Source organism: Microtus oregoni, unplaced genomic scaffold, assembly GCF_018167655.1.
Source record: "Microtus oregoni isolate MIOR12 unplaced genomic scaffold, Mior012 000064F_ref0000363, whole genome shotgun sequence".
NCBI lineage: Eukaryota > Metazoa > Chordata > Mammalia > Rodentia > Cricetidae > Microtus > Microtus oregoni.
Window position 1 is genome coordinate 10258417 of NW_024543874.1, and position 11908 is coordinate 10270324.

The following is an 11908-nucleotide window of genomic DNA, read 5'->3' on the forward strand; positions in this document are numbered from 1 at the left end:
GTGGTAAGACCTAGGACCTCCCACCTCCGTCCATATCTAGGAAGGTGAACATCCAAACTGGCTGGGCTCCCACAAAGCCATCACATTACGTAGGATCAAACCCCCGTGCCATTGTCCTTTGCGTCTCATCAGCCCTCATAGTTCGCCATGTTCAGAGAGTCCAGTTTTATCCCATGCTTTTTCAGTCACAGTCCAGCTGGTCTTGGTGAGCTCTCAATAGATCAGCTCCACTGTCTCAGTGGGTGGGTGCATCCCTCGTGGTCCCGACTTCTTTGCTCATGTTCTCCCTCCTTCTGCTCCTCATTGGGACTTTGGGAGCTCAGTCCAGTGCTCCAGTGTGGGTCTCTGTCTCTATCTCCATCCATCACCAGATGAAGGTTCTATGATGATATGCAAGATATTCGTCAGTATTGCTCAAGGATAGGGTCATTTCAGGTTCCCTATTCTCAACTGCCCAAGGAACAAATTGACGTTCCTTTTGGGAGATGAACCCCTTCTGTGAGTTGTTAATAGGAGTGAAGTTTCTAGCCTTTGTATCTATGATAAGACATTTAACTGTTCCCACACACTGTAGTGATGGTCTGTATATTTAATTTAAATAGTTTTTATAGAATAATGCGGCATTTTGATGAGAACAGCCACCATGGATTCTTATATTTAAGTGTTTAGACCTTACTCGATGCCTGTTTAGGAAAGATTAGGAGGTGTGACCTTCTTGGAGGAGGTGCCCACAGGAAGAGGCTTTGGGGTTGCAAATTTCCATATCAGACCCAGTCCTACTCTCTGACCCCTGCTTGTGGATCAGATGTAAACTGTCAGTTACTGCTCCAGTGCCCTGCCTGCCCGCCTGCCACCATGCTTCCCACCTTGATGATCATGGACTAACTCTCCAAAACCGTAAGATGCTCCCAATAAATGCTTTATAGGTTTCCATGACCGTGGTGTGACTTCATAGCAACAGAGCAGTATAGTAACACAGTATGTAAAACAGTGATAACACAGAACACTAAGTGAGAAATTGATATCACGACCTGAGTTATTGCTATAACAGACCTGACCATGCTGCTTGTAAGAAGATTCTAGAAGATGTGGAGACTTTGGATTAGAAAAGTATTTGGATGTTGTAAGTGGAGCTTAATGGGCCATGCTAACAGGAGCTTGGAAAATGGTAGTGCTCAGAACAATGTGGTTGTAGAGGTTCAGCTTATGCAGCCTTCAAGATGAGGAAAATTAGTACTCTCATATTTTGGCAAAGAATGTGGCTGCTTTTTGCCCTTTACCAAAATTTTACCAAAAGCTAAAGTGAAGAGTCTTGGACTGATGTTGCTGGCAGAGGAGAGTCCAGGACAGCTTAGTGTTGACTGTCACGTGGTTATCACTGATTCTAATGCAATGGAAAGAACCAAGGAGGCAAAACAAAAAACACGTGGATGACAGCGTTCCCTTGAGTCATCCATCACCTTTGGCGCTAACAATCTTTCAGAAGCAATGGATCTCTGAGTTCAAGGCCAGCCTGGTCTAAAGAACAAGTTCTAGGACTACAATCACCAAACAGAGAAACCCTGTCTCATAAAAAAAACTAATAAAAATAATAATTATAAATTAAAAGATGTGTTTATTCATATAACATTCATGTCATTATTGGACTCATATGTCTTGTAGGCAGGTGGCTTTAATAGGTCACAGGGTTTGTATCTGATGATTACCTTTATCCTCTGGTGCTATGTGGAGTACATTACAGCACCATGAAAGCTTATCAATATGGATAAAGAATTTGATCACCAGCCTAACATCTCCATCACAGCTGTGAACTAGGATAGGAGGATGCTGGCATGAGGAGGTTGGCAGACAGGAGTGCAGTTGGCTCAGGACTGGGACTCACAGGATGAAGTAGATGATAGCAGAGTACTAGCAAGTACACGTCAGGGAGTGACCATATAGGTTCAAAGATGTTTATTATATATACATGAAGCAGATGGGGGCATAGCTCAGGGGTAGAGCATTTGACTGCAGATCAAGAGGTCCCCGGTTCAAAGCCGGGTGCCCCCTTCCTACGTCTCTTTTAGATACAAGAGACCAAATCTGATATGGTTAACGCAGAGGCAACAAATGTACTGTGTTCCCCTGTGCTCTGTGTTCTGCTCTTGTTTCTGAGAGGAACAAGGAAAGGACTAACTGTGAACCCATCCAGGTCACACTCATGGGTGACACAGGCTGACCTCCCAGGATCTGGAAGGCTCCTTCACTGCAGGGAGGCAGCATAGAGGAGTCCTATGAAGGTGAGGAGCAGGATTCCTCCTCTACCAACTTTCAGAGCCAGCTCCTTGGGAAGTCCCTCCTGAGCCCCCAGAAAGAGCTCTTTTTACATGATGTTCATCCCAGCCAGTTCTTTGATTCCTGCTACTTCTGAGGAAAGACTTGGACCACATTTGTCTCCAATTGAGACTAAAACTCTGAGGAAGAGGAAAATGGCTGGCATCTCTTTGTGTCCTCAACATGGTCATGAGTGACCACAACATAAGAAGCTACATGGTGTTTGTTGAGTGAATAAATGATGGTGTAAAATAAAGGGCACCCTCCTCATATCTTAGAGAACAGGGAATATTCTTTCCAGGCAAAGGATTTGCACCATTGAAAACTCAGAACCATTACCTCTTGCCTTGGCCACTTAAGATAAATTAGGAGTGTACTTAAGGAAAATACGAGTTAAGAGTCCTTTTCAGGGACAAAGCTGAAGTCTTTAACACACTTGAGAGAGAGGGCATTGAAATGGGCTGACTAATGTTGGAGAGGAGGAAGTGGAGGGCTGACTTAAGTAAAAATCTTGCCAGGTCAAGATCAAAAGGAAGAACCAGTAGATTGTGAACATATAGGAAGCCTAGATGTGGTGCCAAGGTTGAAGAGGTGCCAATGGCATGTTTCCTTCCCTATAAGTGGGGGTATAGCTCAGGGGTAGAGCATTTGACTGCAGATCAAGAGGTCCCTGGTTCAAATCCAGGTGCCCCCTTGCTTAAATATGATTTTGGTAGTTAACCTACCACATTCACCTTGGGGAGGACCTCAGTGTAGATAAAAGGTCTCCATTAGGTGAGAGTTCTTTAATAAACTCCAGAACCTCTCCCTCTCGCTGAGACCCATAACACAGAATAATTTCATGTCTTACATGGGGATATCTTATCCTCTTAAGAGAACTCTCACCCAAGGGCCCAAACACTCATGACTCTGAGTCCACACTTACCCGCATTAGCACAGTGATCAGAAACTGGAAATGATGGATTGACAGAACACAAGAAAAGTTCCCAGAGAGGAAGATGTGGGGTTGCATCAGGATTTTACAAGTACTCGACACGGTGGATGACATGTGAACTGAATGGCAAATGTCAAAGAAATCTAAGGCAGAGGGAAGATCTTATAGACCTAGGCCACAGAAGCAGGGGATGCACACAGGACTGAAATCGTCATGGTAGTTAACCTTCCAACACCAGTTCTTGAAGCACAGCTAATAAAATTCAGAGACAGAAATTTTGGTACAACCTGACGACCAGAAAATAAAAGCAGCCAGCCACTGGCTTTTACCTTAAAGTCAATCTGAAAACGTTGATCCTGCCTCCAGGAAACCTCATATTGAGACTGTACCTGAGAGCTGTCTCCTCCTGTCTTATAAGACACTCCAGTATAGCATTAAGAGCATGTAGTGAGCCGGACAGGATCGCCATTACAAGATGGCGCCGACATCCTGTCTTGTTGGAAATAAACAACTCCATATTTGGCTATGGCTTTGAGAGCTGCACGTCCCCGCTTCCCACATGCGCGGTGGATGAGGATCCTTGAGCCTATCCTGATGCGGTGTGGTGTCAGCATGCGAAGGCAACTTTCCATTCTATGGATGGCCCTTGAGAAAAGTTTCAGGGTAGAAACATCTCGTCAGGCCTGAGTGAGTCATCAAGGAGCTCTGACAGCTGTCCTCTGACCAGAGGACACAGGGAGTTAGAAAATGCTGAAGCTGTGGCCTCTGCGTGACCTTCAGATCTGTTGTCACTACACAAAGGCATTACCAATGTCTAGATAAAAATGTAGCACAATTCAATTATTTGGAAAACTTGTTATTATTTTAAAGAAAAAAGTCATAATGCCCTTCCAAATATGCTCTTAATGTTCCTGTCACTCAAAAGGGAGCCATGCTCTAAAGGTCTAGCTGTCTCTTCTCTGCCTGTGCACTTATATAACTACACACAGGGTGGCAGGGATAGCGTCAGTAACTGCACTGTTGATGGAGTATAATTTTCATGCCTTCCTCCATTCTCACTTTCCCGTTACATTCATGCCCCAGCCTTCAGCTGGGTGAACGTCTGTGTTTCCATCACGATGATCTGTGAGCCCTGTGTGTAGCTGACGTGTGTCATTCTAAACAGGATGAAGATGTCTTGTAGAAGGTTTGTTTATTCTGAGTTAATGGCAGTCTGATCTTTAAACTGCTTTGTTTCCTTAAACATCTACATCTTCCACCAACCTTGAGTTCCCTGGGAAGTACCTTTTAGAGTAATTTTCCATAGATGGATCCATAGATAATAAACGTTTCTCCTTTCTGGTTTCCAAGAGTGACCTGGAACTCCTGAGCCATTGTCCTCAAAGATCAACTGCACTATAAAGACCCTGTGACTTCCTTCACCTTCACCATGACCTGCTTCTGTTCCACCATCTCTTCTGTGTGCTAGTCTCTCTTTCCCAGATGCCAAGTTCTGGAATGTTTAACAAACTGATGTTCCCTTTGTGAGATGAACCCCTTCTGTGGGAGGTGAATAGAAGTAAAATTTCTACCCTTTGTATCCATGATAAGACCTATAATTCTTGCCACACACTTTACTGATGGTCTGTATATTTAATTTAAATATTTTTTCATAGGAAAATGAGGGATTTTGATGAGAACAGCCACCATGGATTCTTATATTTAAATGTTTTGACCCTACTCGATGAACTGTTTAGGAAAGATTAGGAGGTGTGACCTTCTTGGAGAAGTGGTCCACAGGGAGAGGCTTTGGGGTTACAAATCAGGTCCAGTCCTACTCTCTGACCCCTGTTTGTGGATCAGATGTAAACTGTCAGTTACTGCTCCAGTGCCCTGCCTGCCTGCCCGCCTGCCACCATGCTTCCCACCTTGATGATCATGGACTAACTCTCCAAAACTGTAAGATGCTCCCAATAAATGCTTTATAGGTTTCCATGACCGTGGTGTGACTTCATAGCAACAGAGCAGTATAGTAACATAGTAAGTAAGACAGTGATAACACAGAACACTAAGTGAGAAATTGATATCAGGACCTGAGTTATTGCTATAACAGACCTGAACATGCTGCTTGTTGGAGGATTCTGGAAGATGTGGGGATTTTGGATTAGAAAAGTATTTGGATGCTGTAAATGGGCCATGCTAACAGGAGCTAGGAAAATGGTAGTGCTCAGAGCAATACGCATGTAGAGGTTCAGATTAAACAGCTTATGAGAGGAGGAAAATTATTATGCACATATTTTGGCAAAGAATGTTGTCACTTTTTGCCCTTGACAAAAATTCTGCCAGAAGCCAAAGTGAAGAGTCTTGGACTGATGTTGCTGGCAGAGGAGATTCCAGGACAGCTTAGTGTTGACTGTCACGTGGTTATCACTGGTCACTCTCATGCAGATCTACAATGGAAAGATTCAAGAGGGCAAAACAGACTACAATGTGGATGACAGTGTTCCCTTGAGTCATTCATCACCTTTGGCGCTTACAATCTTTCTGCCTCCTTTTCGGCATAGAGCCCTGAGAACTGAATGGAGGGGGGTTGATGAAGGCATCCAATTACAACTGAGAGTGTGAAGATCTCTCACTACATGTACCTTATGCAGTTGTGGGTCTCTGTGCTAATTTCTATCCCTGCAAAGAGAAACTTCCATGGTGTGGACTGAGTAAAGCACTGACCTATGGGTACAGCAGTATGCCATTAGGAGTTGGGGTATTGCTATGCTCCTTAGCAGAAAATTAGTAGTAGATTTCATTCAAAGGCCCATATCCAAGCAAGTCTCGGGTCCATGCCCCTGTTAGCAAAATCAGATATGTGTCCCATTGCATGGAATTGTCCTTAGATCCAATTTTTTCAAAAGTTGTGGTTATGGTGAGAGCACATTTTTAATCCCAGCACTCTGGAACCAGAATCAATGGGTCTCTGAGTTTGAGGCCAGCCTGGTCTAAAGAGCAAGTTCTAGGACAGCACGCACCACACAGAGAAACCCTGTCTCATAAAAAAAATAATAAAAATTATAAATTAAAAGATGTGGTTATTCCCATAACATTCATGTCATTATTGGACTCATATGTCTTGTAGGCAGGGGGCTTTAATAGGTCACAGGGTTTGTATCTGATGATTACCTTTCTCCTCTGGTGCTATATGGAATACATTACAGCATCATGAACGCTTGTCAATATATAAAGAAGTTAAACGTCAGACTAACATCTCCATCACAGTTGTGAACTATGATAGGAGGGTGCTGGCATGAGGAGGTGGCAGACAGAAGTGCAGTTGGCACAGGGCTGGGAATCACAAGGTAAAGTAAATAATAACAGAGTACTAGCAAGTACACGTCAGGGAGTGGTCATACAGGTTCAAACATGTTCATTAGATATACATGAAGCGGTTGGGGGCATAGCTCAGGGGTAGAGCATTTGACTGCAGATCAAGAGGTCCCCGGTTCAAATCCGGGTGCCCCCTTCCTATGTCTCTTTTAGATACAAGAAACCAAATCTGATATTGGTTAACACAAAAGCAACTGATATACTATGTTCCCCTGTGCTCTGTGTTCTGCCCGGGACTGGATACTGTACTCTGTCCTGAGAGGAGCTAGTAAACAACTCACTGTAAACCCATTCCAGTAGCACTCACATGTGGCACAGGCTGAACTTCAAAGATCTGGAAGGCTCTGTCACTGCAGGGAGGCAGCATAGAGGAGTCCTATGAAGGTGAGGAGCAGGATTCCTCCTCTACCAACTTTCAGAGCCAGCTCCTTGGGAAGTCCCTCCTGAGCCCCCAGAAAGAGCTCTTTTTACATGATGTTCATCCCAGCCAGTTCTTTGATTCCTGCTACTTCTGAGGAAAGACTTGGACCACATTTGTCTCCAATTGAGACTAAAACTCTGAGGAAGAGGAAAATGGCTGGCATCTCTTTGTGTCCTCAACATGGTCATGAGTGACCACAACATAAGAAGCTACATGGTGTTTGTTGAGTGAATAAATGATGGTGTAAAATAAAGGGCACCCTCCTCATATCTTAGAGAACAGGGAATATTCTTTCCAGGCAAAGGATTTGCACCATTGAAAACTCAGAACCATTACCTCTTGCCTTGGCCACTTAAGATAAATTAGGAGTGTACTTAAGGAAAATACGAGTTAAGAGTCCTTTTCAGGGACAAAGCTGAAGTCTTTAACACACTTGAGAGAGAGGGCATTGAAATGGGCTGACTAATGTTGGAGAGGAGGAAGTGGAGGGCTGACTTAAGTAAAAATCTTGCCAGGTCAAGATCAAAAGGAAGAACCAGTAGATTGTGAACATATAGGAAGCCTAGATGTGGTGCCAAGGTTGAAGAGGTGCCAATGGCATGTTTCCTTCCCTATAAGTGGGGGTATAGCTCAGGGGTAGAGCATTTGACTGCAGATCAAGAGGTCCCTGGTTCAAATCCAGGTGCCCCCTTGCTTAAATATGATTTTGGTAGTTAACCTACCACATTCACCTTGGGGAGGACCTCAGTGTAGATAAAAGGTCTCCATTAGGTGAGAGTTCTTTAATAAACTCCAGAACCTCTCCCTCTCGCTGAGACCCATAACACAGAGTAATTTCATGTCTTACATGGGGATATCTTATCCTCTTAAGAGAACTCTCACCCAAGGGCCCAAACACTCATGACTCTGAGTCCACACTTACCCGCATTAGCACAGTGATCAGAAACTGGAAATGATGGATTGACAGAATACAAGAAAAGTTCCCAGAGAGGAAGATGTGGGGTTGCATCAGGATTTTACAAGTACTCGACACGGTGGATGACATGTGAACTGAATGGCAAATGTCAAAGAAATCTAAGGCAGAAGGAAGATCTTACAGACCTAGGCCACAGGAGCAGAGGATGCACACAGGACTGAAATCGTCATGGTAGTTAACCTTCCAACACCAGTTCTTGAAGCACAGCTAATAAAATTCAGAGACAGAAATTTTGGTACAACCTGACGACCAGAAAATAAAAGCAGCCAGCCACTGGCTTTTACCTCAAAGTCAATCTGAAAACGTTGATCCTGCCTCCAGGAAACCTCATATTGAGACTGTACCTGAGAGCTGTCTCCTCCTGTCTTATAAGACACTCCAGTATAGCATTAAGAGCATGTAGTGAGCCGGACAGGATCGCCATTACAAGATGGCGCCGACATCCTGTCTTGTTGGAAATAAACAACTCCATATTTGGCTATGGCTTTGAGAGCTGTGTCCCTGCTTCCCGCATGTGCGGTGGATGAGGATCCTTGAGCCTATCCTGATGCGGTCTGGTGTCAGCTGTTGGTGGCAGCCAATCACAGGGCGACCCGTGTGCCATTTCCCTATTTAAGCGGCTGCCTAAGAGCCCTTCTTCCCTTTGCTTCCTGCTGTCTCTCCCCTTAGCTCCCTGCCCCTCCACTCCCTGTTCCTCGTTTTCCCGCCCTCTCGTTCCCTGTTCCCCATCAATCAAGGGCACTCCAGTAAAGCGTGTTCTGAATGGAATCCTGATGTGGTGGTCGTTCTTCGTCGCCGGTCGAGAGGTCCGCCACAAGAGCAGACACACTATTTCCTGATTTCTATCGCAAACCATTGTAGCTACTAAGATTAAAAGTGTGTATCATAGTGGCTACTGGGAATAAAGGTGAGTGTCATTGCTGCCTGGTCTGGAAGGCTGGCCAGTGTGGCTGTTTTACTTTTCTGATCTTCAGGCAAGCTTTATTTATGAGAATGCAAATAAAATGCACTACACGTTCTTAAGAGTAGAAGACAGTAAGAAACATGTTTGGGGTTCCAGGACACCTCTGGCCAACAACTCTAAGGGATGTATCCCATGCCTGGAACTGTATTTTTATTTGGTAATCTATGGTTTCTCAGATGATCATACTCCCTTGTATAGGGCAATTTCAATTAAACTCTGGCATCACAGAGACATGTCAGGACAATTCAGGCTATCACCATTGCTCTCGGTTGCTATCAGAACCTGCTTTGAAATCCCTATTGCTGAAGACACCACACAGATTAGTCACAGGAGGTGAGGGACCAAGTTGGTGCTGAACAGGAAGCTTTCTCCCTGTTGACTAGCTGTTGAGTTTCTCCCTGTTGACTCCCTGTTGAGTTGGAACGTGCTTTGCAAACTGTCTTACTAAGCTGTGGACTCTGTGAAGAGCAATAGTGACCTGCATGGTAGGTTATGGAATATCTGTCCCCATTTTTCTGGATCCAAGAAAAGATGTTTGATACTACAAATCTAAGAACAAAGAGCAGGTAGGGCAAGGTAGGCAAATGTTCTTAATTCTCACTTGAGAACCCCTAAACCAGATTATATGAGAGCATGACCCAAGGACGATCAGTGTCCTTAAGACACTCTAAGATGATTCAGACTCATGGGTTGTTTAGATATATTAATTTTTATAAGCATGTCCATGCTATTGATGTGGGAAACATGGGCTAAATCAGGCCCAAACAAGACAAGACTCATAAAGACCAAGCTGTAACAGAGTTCACATTTATGATACCTATGTTGTATCCTCTATCTTGAGCAGGGGTGAAGCAGCCTCCACTGTCTTTCCTCTTCCACCCTCTTAGTTTCCATCTGTGGAATCCCTCGATGAATCAGAACTAAGCCTAAAGAACTGATTCAGTCCTCACTAGTGTGGTAAAGAGAGAACCAGAGACTCTATGACTCGGCAGCATGGCACAGGACACTGCTGTGCCCAGAAGCACACAGTCTTGAGTCAGGGATTGCCTGACATGTAGCCAATTTCTCTGCCAGTGATTTTTGCCCTTGTACCTGTAAAGACTCTCTTCATTACCACATCCCTGCACTGCCTTGCCCAAGACCATATGTTCTGTGAGTTCTCATATTCAGTGCTCTAGGACCAGACTCACCTTGAATGAAAAGTGACCCATCCTGCAGGCCAGGTTATTCATGGGCCTCGAGTTCGGGATCACCTGGGTAGGAAGGGAGGGAAAGAGAAAGAGAACCAAGCGCGAGCAAAGAATGACAGAGTCAATCTGAAATGCGTCAAGGTTCCGTTTATTGCAAGCAGTGATTTATTCTTATAGAGCAGTTTTGGCAGGGAGGGGTAAGGTTGGAGGGGAAGGAAAACTAGGATGCTCAAGGCCAAAGGGGAAGTAGTAATTTTTCGTAAAATACCCTAACCACAAGACGCTTCCAGCTAAATTTGTGCTATCAGTAATGTCTCTGGACCACGGGACGTGTCAAAAGACAACAACTATATGTGTAATGTCTCATCAAAAGGTCTGTGGTCAATTCTGTCCCAAGACCCATTGCTGATTGTGCAATAGGCTGTTCTGCAGTAATCTATTTTTGCAGAGGGAATGGGGAAGAGTGATCAGCACTTTGGATCAGGGGGCTTCTTGGTCCCCAACAGAAAAGTAGTATTAAAGAGAGACAAGGGCAATGTAACCTCCCAACAATGAAGACCCTGTGTATGTTCATGTGAGTATTTATGTGAATTTTTGTGTGTTTGTGTATGCGTGCATGGCAGGTATATGTTTTTGTACATAAGTGTGTATATATGCCATGGAGCATGCTGGGAGGGCAGAGGAAAGCCTGGGTTGTCAGACTTCACCTTCTGCTTTATTTGAAGCAGAGTCCATCTTATTGCTTGAAACTGGGATGCATACTCCAAGTTCACCAGCCATGAGCTTTCAGAAAGATTCTCCTGACTCCAACTCCCATCTTTCTTTAGTAGTGCTAAAATTACATACACGTGATTCCACATCTGGCTCTTTATATGGAATTTGTAGATAGGTACATATCCAAACACAGGTTCTCAGGCTTGGGCAGTAAGTGCGAATGCCTGCTGAGCCATCTCACTAGACAGCATTGTGATCATTCTCTCTCTCTCTCTCTCTCTCTCTCTCTCTCTCTCTCTGTCTCTCTCTCGCTTGTGTTTTTGAAACACGGTTTCCCTGTGTCGCTCTGGTTGTCCTGGAACTCACTCTGTAGACCTGGCTGACCTCTAACTCACACAAATCCACCTGCCACTGCCTTTCTGCGTGCTGGGATTAAAGGTGTATGCCACTATTGCCGGCAACACTGTGATTTGATTATTATATTCATTTTGTTTTATGCAATTAAGTCACTCTGAAGAAGTAGCTGAGGCCTCTGCCCAGTGAGGAGGGTCTGCATGCTCCTGTGTCTCCAGCAAAGACTGCATGCTGTGGAGCTGTCCATGGTACAACCTGGAGCTCCAGAGCTGTCAGGCTCTGCCAGGTCTTTCACAAGACGCTGTAGCAAATGTTGTTTGTAAAACGTTAGAAACTTTGGTGAGAATGTTGCTTTGTGGAGTGAAACTTTAAAAGCTGCTGTGCCTGATGGTAGTTAAGCATGCCTTTAATCTAAACACTCGAGAGGCAGAGGCAGGGAGATCTCTGTGAGTTTGAGGCAAGCCTGGTCTATAAGAGCTAGTTCCAGGATAGGCTCAAAAAACAACTGTGTTTATTAAAAAAAAAAAAACTGCTGAAGCATAGCTGCCACACAACAGATCCTGATGATTTAGAAGATGTGCCACCCAATGACCACCATTGGGTGCCCACCAGATCATCAGTCAGCCTAGAATCCAGGAGGCTGTGTGCTATGCATCCCAGCTCTGGAGAAAAAAGTGGAGTTCTA

The 11908-nt window shown here is 44.5% G+C and overlaps 4 non-coding genes across 4 annotated transcripts; all 4 read left to right on the forward strand.

Moving 5' to 3' along the window:
- The first annotated feature begins 1977 nt into the window (after positions 1-1977).
- Positions 1978-2049, forward strand: Trnac-gca. Its single transcript has one exon. It is a non-coding gene; the product is annotated as a tRNA-Cys (tRNA).
- An 886-nt stretch (positions 2050-2935) lies between these two features.
- On the forward strand, positions 2936-3007 carry Trnac-gca. Its single transcript has one exon. It is a non-coding gene; the product is annotated as a tRNA-Cys (tRNA).
- A 3661-nt stretch (positions 3008-6668) lies between these two features.
- On the forward strand, positions 6669-6740 carry Trnac-gca. Its single transcript has one exon. It is a non-coding gene; the product is annotated as a tRNA-Cys (tRNA).
- A 904-nt stretch (positions 6741-7644) lies between these two features.
- Trnac-gca lies at positions 7645-7716 on the forward strand. The gene has a single exon. It is a non-coding gene; the product is annotated as a tRNA-Cys (tRNA).
- The last annotated feature ends 4192 nt before the right edge of the window (positions 7717-11908 follow it).